This window comes from Lathyrus oleraceus, chromosome 4, assembly GCF_024323335.1.
Source record: "Lathyrus oleraceus cultivar Zhongwan6 chromosome 4, CAAS_Psat_ZW6_1.0, whole genome shotgun sequence".
Lineage (NCBI taxonomy): Eukaryota > Viridiplantae > Streptophyta > Magnoliopsida > Fabales > Fabaceae > Lathyrus > Lathyrus oleraceus.
Genome location: NC_066582.1, coordinates 433584194 through 433594336, shown reverse-complemented (window position 1 = coordinate 433594336; position 10143 = coordinate 433584194).

The following is a 10143-nucleotide window of genomic DNA, read 5'->3' as shown; positions in this document are numbered from 1 at the left end:
CATACCTCAATCGAATAACTCAGGATAAGACTCCTTCATCTGACTTTCCAGTTCCCAAGTCACATTGCCACCTGCTGGTCCTCCCCAAGCTACCTTCACCAAGGCAATCTCCTTACCCCGCAACTGCTTCAATTCTCGATCCTCGATCCTCATAGGCGATGTTTCAACAGTCAGGTTATCTCTCACCTGTACATCATCTACTTGGACTACATGCGACGGATCATGAATGTATCTCCTCAACTGAGACACATGAAAAACCTCATGCAAATTTGCAAGTGATGGCGGTAAAGCGATACGATAGGCTACCTCCCCTATCCTCTCCAAAATCTGATAAGGACCAATAAATCGAGGTGTCAACTTCTTTGACTTCAAAGCTCGACCAACACCAGTTATCGGAGTAACACGAAGAAACACATGATCTCCCTCTCGGAACTCAAGTGACTTCCTCCTCTTGTCGTGATAACTCTTCTGACGACTCTGAGCAATTCTCATCTTCTCCTGAATCATCTTAATCTTTTCCGTAGTCTGTTGAACAATCTCCGGTCCAACCACAGCACGCTCACCGGACTCATACCAACATAAAGGTGTCCGACATCTCCTACCATACAAAGCTTCAAACGGTGCCATACCAATGCTCGAATGAAAACTATTGTTGTAGGTAAACTCAATCAAAGGTAAATAACAATCCCAAGCACCTCCCTTTTCCAAAACACAAGCTCTCAAAAGATCCTCTAATGACTGAATCGTCCTCTCAGTCTGACCATCAGTCTGCGGATGATATGCAGAACTCAATCTCAGCTTAGTTCCCAAAGCCCTCTGCAAACCTTCCCAAAACTTCGATGTAAATCTAGGATCTCTGTCCGAAACAATACTAGACGGAATACCATGCAAACTTACAATCTTCTCAATATACAACTCGGCTAATCTCTCTAACGGATAATCCATTCTGATCGGAATGAAATGAGCCGATTTTGTCAACCTGTCCACAATCACCCAAATGGCTTCAAAATTCTTATTTGTCCTCGGCAAACCAGAAACAAAATCCATACTGATACTATCCCACTTCCACTCTGGAATAGCCAACGGTTGCATTAGCCCAGACGGCTTCTGATGCTCAATCTTTGACTTCTGACAAGTCAAACAGGAATAAACAAAACTTGCAATTTCTCTTTTCATTCCCGGCCACCAAAATAACTTTTTCAAATCATGATACATCTTCGTAGCTCCCGGATGAATACTCAGGCCACTACGGTGTCCTTCCTCTAGAATACTCTTCTTAATTTCGGTAACGTCCGGAATACACACCCGATTACCAAATTTCAAAACACCATTCTCATCAACTCTGAATTCACCACCTTGACCTTGATTCACTAAAGTCAACTTATCAACCAAAAGCACATCGGATTTCTGACCCTCTCTAATCTCATCCAGAATACCACTCGTTAACTTCAACATTCCCAATTTAACACTATTGTGAGTACTCTCACACACCAAACTCAAATCTCTAAACTGCTCAATTAAATCCAATTCTTTAACCATTAACATAGACATATGTAATGCTTTCCTACTCAATGCATCAACCACTACGTTTGCTTTACCCGGATGGTAATTCAAACCAAAGTCATAATCCTTCAGAAATTCTAACCATCTCCTCTGTCTCATATTCAGCTCTTTCTGATCAAACAAATACTTTAAACTTTTATGGTCACTAAAAACCTCAAATCTTGACCCGTACAAGTAATGCCTCCATAACTTCAGAACAAATACCACAGCTGCCAACTCTAAATCGTGTGTCGGATAGTTCCTCTCATGAACCCTCAGTTATCTCGAAGCATAAGCTATAACCTGCTTATTCTGCATCAACACACCACCCAAACCCAACAACGAAGCATCACAGTAAACTTCAAATGATTCCGACGGACTCGGTAATATCAGAATAGGAGCAGTAGTCAACCTTCTCTTTAACTCTTGGAAACCTTCTTCACATTTTAAATCCCAAACAAACGCTTGCCCCTTTCTAGTCAACATCGTCAACGGTAACGCCAACTTAGAAAATCCCTCAATGAATTTCCTATAATAACCAGCCAAACCAAGAAAACTTCGAATCTCAGCAACAGACTTCGGAGTTTCCCACTTAGATACCGCTTCTATCTTAGAAGGATCAACAGCAACACCCCCTCTTGAAATCACATGACCAAGAAAACTAACCTCCTCTAACCAAAATTCACACTTAGACAGTTTAGCAAATAACTTCTTTTCTCGGAGAACTTCTAAAACCACTCTCAAATGCTCAGCATGCTCTTCTTCAGATTTCGAATACACCAAAATGTCATCAATAAACACCACAACAAACTGGTCTAGGTACGGATGGAAAATTCTATTCATATACTCCATGAATACTCCAGGCGCATTAGTCACACCAAAAGGCATTACAGAATACTCATAATGTCCATACCTTGTTCTGAAAGCAGTCTTCTGAATATCCTCAGTTTTCACACGTATCTGATGATATCCCGATCTCAAATCTATCTTGCTGAACACACTCGCACCAACCAACTGATCCATCAAATCATCAATCCTCGGCAAAGGATACCGATTCTTGATCGTCACTTTATTCAGTTGCCTGTAATACACACACAACCTCATAGTACCTTCTTTCTTCTTAACCAATAACACTGGCGCACCCCACGGTGACACACTCGGACGAATAAACTTCTTATCCAACAGATCTTCCAGCTGACTCTTCAATTCAGCTAACTCAACAGCAGACATACGATACGGAGCCATCGATATCGGTCTAGTACCAGGTACCAAATCAATCGAGAACTCAACTTCATGCTCTGGCGGTAATTCATTCACGTCTTCCAGAAATACATCAGGAAAGTCACACACCACTGCTAGATCACGAATCACCAGTTTATCTTTAGCCTCCAAGGTCGCTAACAGCATAAACAACGCTGCCCCGTCTGCTACTGCCTCATTTACCTGCCTGACTGATAGAAACAAATCCTTTCCTTCCTCAATCTCAGGAAATATCACAGTCTTATCAAAACAGTTGATATAAACTCGGTTAAACACCAACCAGTTCATACCCAAGATAACGTCAATCTGCACTAGTGGAAGACACACAAGGTCTATCCCAAAATCTCTACCAAAAATACTCAAAGGACAACTCAAGCAAACTGAAGTAGTAGTCACTGAACCCTTTGCAGGAGTATCAATCACCATACTTCCAAGCATCTCAGATATCTCTAACTTAAGTTTCACAGCACAATCCAAAGATATAAAGGAGTGAGTAGCACCTGTGTCAATAATAGCTACAAGAGGAAAGCCATTAATATAACACGTACCTCGGATCAAACGATCATCTGCAGAAGTCTCAGAACCCGATAAAGCAAAGACCTTGCCTCCTGACTGATTCTCTTTCTTCGGCTTAGGACACTGTGGACTGATATGACCCAACTCTCCACAGTTGAAACAAGTTACAGTCTTCAACCGACACTCTGCAGCCAAATGACCACCTTTACCACACTTGAAACACTTCATCTCAGCACTGGTACACTCATGGACACGATGTCCAGCCCGACCACATCTATAACACTTAGCAGGGGCACTAGAGTCTCCCCCACTAGGCCTCTTCGTCCCACTCTGCCTCTGGAAACCTTTGCCAGCTGCATACGGTTTTCCACGATCATTCTGATTCTTGCCTTTCCTATCAACCCGTTGCTGATAGCTCTCTGCTCTGGCTTTGGAATCCTGTTCAAAAATCCTGCAACAGTCAACCAAGTCAGAAAACACTCTGATCCGCTGATATCCAATAGCCTGTTTGATCTCAGAACGCAACCCGTTCTCAAACTTCACACATTTCGAAAATTCTCCAGCAGCCTCATTATAGGGAGTGTAATACTTCGACAGTTTTGTGAACTTAGCAGCATACTCAGTAACAGACCTGTTACCCTGCTTCAATTCCAAAAACTCTATCTCTTTCTTTCCTCTGACATCTTCTGGAAAGTACTTCCTCAGGAATCTCTCTCTGAACACAGCCCAAGTGATCTCAGCATTTCCAGCAGATTCCAACTCAGTGCGGGTAGCAACCCACCAATCATCTGCTTCCTCTGACAGCATATGCGTACCGAACCTGACCTTCTGGTTATCGGCACACTCAGTTACTCGGAAGATCCTCTCGATCTCCTTCAACCACTTCTGAGCGCCATCTGGATCGTATGCTCCCTTGAACATTGGAGGATTGTTCTTCTGGAACTCACTCAATTGACGAGCAGCTCCCATTCCCACAACATTCGGATTCCCTCCAAGTACTCCAGCTAGCATACCCAGAGCCTCAGCAATCGCAGCATCGTCTCTACCTCTTCCAGCTATCTCTATTCTGAAAACCCAACAAGCCAAACAATAAGTACTGATAGGGTTACACAACACCTATCCCGTACAGGGGAAACAGAATAATTACGACTCGACTCGACCGACTATGCTCTGATACCACTCATGTAACACCCTTCTAAAATACCCCAAATATTTAATTAAAATAATAAACATATATCAGAGTAATTATGCAGTTAAGGGTGTCACACAATCATTCACACCATGTTCCAAAATAACTGTCATGCTCTTTATTTAATCAATTAAACATTTGCATAAATCGCAGCGGATATAAATCAAATTAATCAAAACATGTAACATACTACATGTAAACTGGTTCAACAATCATCAACAACACAATTAAAATGTTCCCTCCCGATGTTACATCTATCAGAGCATGACCCACTAGGGAGACTACACTAGACTCCAAGCATTCGCTTCTACTCAACTCATTTCTCGTTACCTGAAAAATAGTTGTAAGGGTGAGTTCCTCAATCGATATAATAAGCATTATAAAATATCAAGCAATGTTAAGTAATTTAACACATTAACCACCCTAATCACAACATACAATCAGTAACAGCACATCAGCTCACATCATACTCAACATTCCATAACACACAAGTATAATCTCAAATCATACTCTACAACAACACAAACACACGTATAATATTGGAATACATCCATTCATATTATACGCCATACATACATTATGCAATGAGACTCCACACATGCGGTACCGACTATTCTTGAACATATAGTTCAAGCTCACCGATCCCTCCAGATACGGCTACTAAGCTCACTAGTCCCACTCATTTGAGACCTAGTGACTCACTCACTAATTCCTCACCATGGGAATTAGCTACAGCCCCGAAGGCTAGACTATGCACACTAATCATCTAGCATGCAAACATCAACAACAAATCCACAATGATTCACTCACTAATTCCTCACCATGGGAATTAGCTACAACCCCAAAGGCTATGCTATGCACGCTAATCATCTAGCAATGCAGCATCCACAACAATTCACAACGGACATATGCTCACACTCTAAGCCATACAACAGTCCATTCACACATACATGCATAATACATACATTCACATCATTATGCATACCATCATACATCATCAACACATGTATCAACACATCATTATCATGTAAATCAATTAAATACAGTATTAGCACACTCTACTAATACCTATACTGCTCAAAACAGCGGGAAATAATCCCTATTACATCATACGCCAACATAGGCCAACTCTCAATTATGTACACAACATTAAAAAGCCAATTTTTCCACTCTGCAACAGTGTTAACCGGTTAACGCCCTGGGTTAACCGGTTAACGCAGGCAAAGCACGCTCACTGCCCAAAACTTAACAGTGTTAACCGGTTAACGCCCTGGGTTAACCGGTTAACGCAGGCAAAACAACACCAATTTCACAATTCGCAACAGTGTTAACCGGTTAACGCCCTGGGTTAACCGGTTAACGCAGACAAAACAGCAGTTCCTGCGCTAACACAAGGCAGAATGCAGAATTCTCCGCATTTTCCGCCGTTGGAGGACTTCCGGACCTCCGATTCCGATTCCGTAAAAGCTATACGTTCGGAATTTCACAACTAACCCAAACACAGAATCAATTACAGTCTAAATACAATTTATCCAACATAATTCTTCAGCATCAATAATCCCAATTAGGGTCAAATTAACGGCTTATCACTACCCATCACATATTATCCCATAATACCCATTAATCGACGATAAACCCCCCTTACCTGAGTTAATCCGGCAATCTCTAAGCTCCAAGCTCTTCTCTTCTCCAATCTTCTTCCTCTTGCTCAATCGCTTCTCTGTTTCACGTGAAAACCTTTTCTTTACCAATTGGGCTCTTTTTCTTTATTTCACACTTATATATTTTCCAATTTATTTTATTATCCCAATAAAATAATAATTCAATAATTCCAAAATAATAATAATAATAATCCAATTATCTAATTAAATTAATAAATATATTATTAACTTAATTTAAATAATTATCATATTATTATCGGGGTGTTACAAATCCGGTATAAATATTACTCCTAATATTCATACCTATGTTTAAGACTTGATAACTCTTTATCCATGATCCATGAGATGTGATCATCAGTCTACAAACATAATAGTCTTAATGCTTTAATGTTATCCCACTTCACACTAAAGCTCGACTACGGACACTTTAAGAATAGTGTCCTTATGTTTAATGTGTTCTCATGATTAAGTCACACTTAATACATTAAACGGACTATCTATTCCAGGGACTTTATTTATCAACCATAGTAAAGAAAATGCCTTTTATAATTCGATACAAGTACCAAAAGGTATTGGCCTCTAGGGCTTACACCAACAGCTTTATCCCCCTTTACTCTTGAGTTTTACTGATGTTAGGTGTTCTGCTTCCACTAACCTCTTTTTAGAAGGAGGTTTTTGATGATCTATGCATACCCCCCTCCACAACTTCATCCATGTGCTTGGGATTTTGTTAGAGTATTCCAGTATTGGTATGAGTATTGTGGATAAATAAGTTCAGCTTCCCGAGACATATTTTTCCATATTTTTGAGGTAAATCCTACCCCAGAGGATTCCATTGGTCACGGGTTCATTTCCCTTCATCGTGTCAAAACCAAATCTTCAAGGTCTACATTGACAGCTGGAAGTATTTCAAGAATTACTTCATGGCTAAGCTTATTTCTCCTCTTGCTCATGAGGAATTATATGTTGTCTCTTTAACTTCTGTTAGACAAGTTGAATGCACGAATCAGAGGCGATGATTCTGGTCCCTAGACCATTTCTCTGATGGTGTTAAATATTATTGGGTCCCTTACAAAACTCTCAACGAGGTTGATAGGGACATAAAAGAGAATTTTCTATCGTTTTATGATGAGGAAGTATGGAAAGAAGTGTTTGATTATTCATTTTGTTTCTTTTTTGTGTGGATACATGGATTTATTTAGTTCTCATCCGTTGATCTTTCTTCCTTTTTAAGATAAGTTCAAGAAAGGTCATGTTGCTACGACCAACATTGTCCTAGAACCTGGTGTTCCTCAGTTTGTTCTGACTCTTTCGGGAGGCCGGTCCAAGAAGAAGCATGACATGGCTGGTTTGACTGCTCCCGACCAAGATCAGGTAAAGAGGCCGAGGGGAATGAAGGATGCTCATATAGTTAATCTTGCTAAAAGGGCATAAAATGATTCTCTTCACCTACCTTATATGTCGGTTGGTTGATCTGTTGTTGCAAACGGGCAAAAAACAAGTAATTAAAACTGTAGTTTAGGAAAGCGACACTCAAATGTCGTATCACAAGGACTCTTGTATTTAATTTTACCAATTAAAAACAATGAGGGGTTTTAAGGTTTAGGTTTTGAATAGAATAACAATAAAAATGGTTTGATTACGAATAAGCTAAAACGACTAATCCTAGTGATTTGGGTGCTGAATTATCATTGGCTATTGTAAATCCAATCCCCTACGCGACTTTGATTATATTCGATTATGAAATCAATTAAACAAGCATTATCAATATCATGTGAATTATGTTCCTGTTTACTGCTCTAAGCACAACGGTTAAAAGATTACACAAGGCTAACGAATAAGCTAAGTTAACACTCGATTAAAATTAGGAACCTGCATAGAATCAAATTCAATTAATTCTATCATATGAGTAGCAATCAAATTAAGAAAATGAAAGCAATCTAATTAAGAAAATGAATTCATAGGTAGAATTGAATAGAAATCAAAATTGAATTGGAATTAAAATAACCTCAAAGCGGTGGAACCCATAATCAGCAAAATTCTCCTTAGGGATTAGTTCTCCGTGAAAATTACAAAGCAAAGATAATTTCGTGAATAATGAATAGTAGCTACAGCTGAACTAGGTATATGGAAACAAGGAATTCGGGTTCTAATCCCAACCAGGCCGGAAGACATAAAAATCGGCCCAAAACTAATTATTTTCTAAAGTCTGAAACTAAAATTATTTATTTGAGTATTCTACACTCCGAATTTTCTTCTGACTTTAATATGAAATTTTTAGCTTATCCTTTCAACTTTCTAGCTCCTGTTAGAACACATTAATCTGATTCTCGTAGCCCAAGTTATGACCTGCGAAGCAAGAGGGTGTAAATAGTTATTTATTCAGAAAATATCATACGAAATTAAAATAAATGTAACAATAAACTAAGTTAAGGAAACACACTAAAATAGTAGAAGTAAAAAAAGACACTCTAGAATTGTTGCAACATGATATTGAAAGAATATGCATGAAAATACACTGATAATATTCCCCCACACTTGAACTTTTGCACTCCGAGCAAAATTCTAAGTTAAAACTCAAAACAGAAAAATAACAACAAAATAGAGTATGCAAATTCAAAGACTTTCGAAATCACAAGGGTGCAGGTAAACTCCTCATTCTAAGTTTCAAGAAATATGGTGTTAGTACGTAAAACTCAATGATATTCAAAGAAAGTAAGAAGATAGTTTACCAAAAAGTACATCAAAAGCAGCAAGATCTTCACAGGATAAAATTCACTAAACTCTCAAGTGTTTAGGTTATTGTTTACACTCAAAGCACATCATAAAAATTAGTACTACCATAAACTTGAAAAGACTCTAATATCCATAATTGAAATACATGCCTACAAAGATTAAAAGGAATTTTATCCGGGTTGTAACTTGGACAAGGTAAGGGTGAGATAGATCCTAAGGGGTACTAGGCTAAAATTCAAAGGGTCAAAAGAAAATTGAAAGAAACTGTAAGAGTTGAGCTATCTAAAGCTTCATTCATTTTAAAACAACAACCTTGCCATCCTTATTTTCTTTTCCCATTTTTTTCTCTTATCTTTATATTTTTTTTCTTTTTTGCAAACTTTTGAAGTATCACAAATATAATAATTCAACCCCACACAACTCTAAATAAGACTCTTTTAACCCTTTGAATAGGGTGATACCGTTGTTTTTCACTTTTCGACTTATAATGATTTTTAAACAAAGAAAGGGATAATAAGCTCAAGGGGTTTTCAAACAAGGGATGATATGTTCAGGGTTGTATTTTTGGTTAACTGACTGAAATAAATAAATAAAACAAGTTTCCTTTATCATATCAGTGTGCACAAGTAAATAAAAAGCTTCAACAAGAGTTAATTCAAGTTCTAGAGACTAAGAAACATGAGTGAAAACACACAAGAAAGAAAAAGATGGATTTTTGAATGTTATCCATTATCAGACTCAAAATCTCACAAGGTTAATGATCTACCACAAATGATGTACAATTTATAGTTTAGTCCTACTTAACATGCTAAGAATGCACAACAAATCAATCACATCACACCACAAGTCTTTAATCAATAGAAAAGAGAAATTACTCACACAACACTTGCAACCCCAAAACCAATGAAAAAATATGTTTTTATTTATTTAAGAAAATAAGTAAGTAAATGAAAACAAGAAAACACACAAGTAAATGATTCCTTCCCCCACACTTAAGACACACATTATCCTCAATGAAAGAACATAAGCATAAATTAAGAGAGAGGAGAGAGTGGAAATAACACACCCGAGGAGTCAAGACAGATCGATGATTGCATAAGCAGCCTTTCCCAAAGAGAGTGCTTCTACAATATCTTCTTCCAAAGTGGGGCTCTCGTGGAGTAGATTTGGGTAGTGTCCATTGACCTTAAATTTTTTATTAGTCCCTTATCCTTGTATTCCAGGATCAAAGAAGTATCT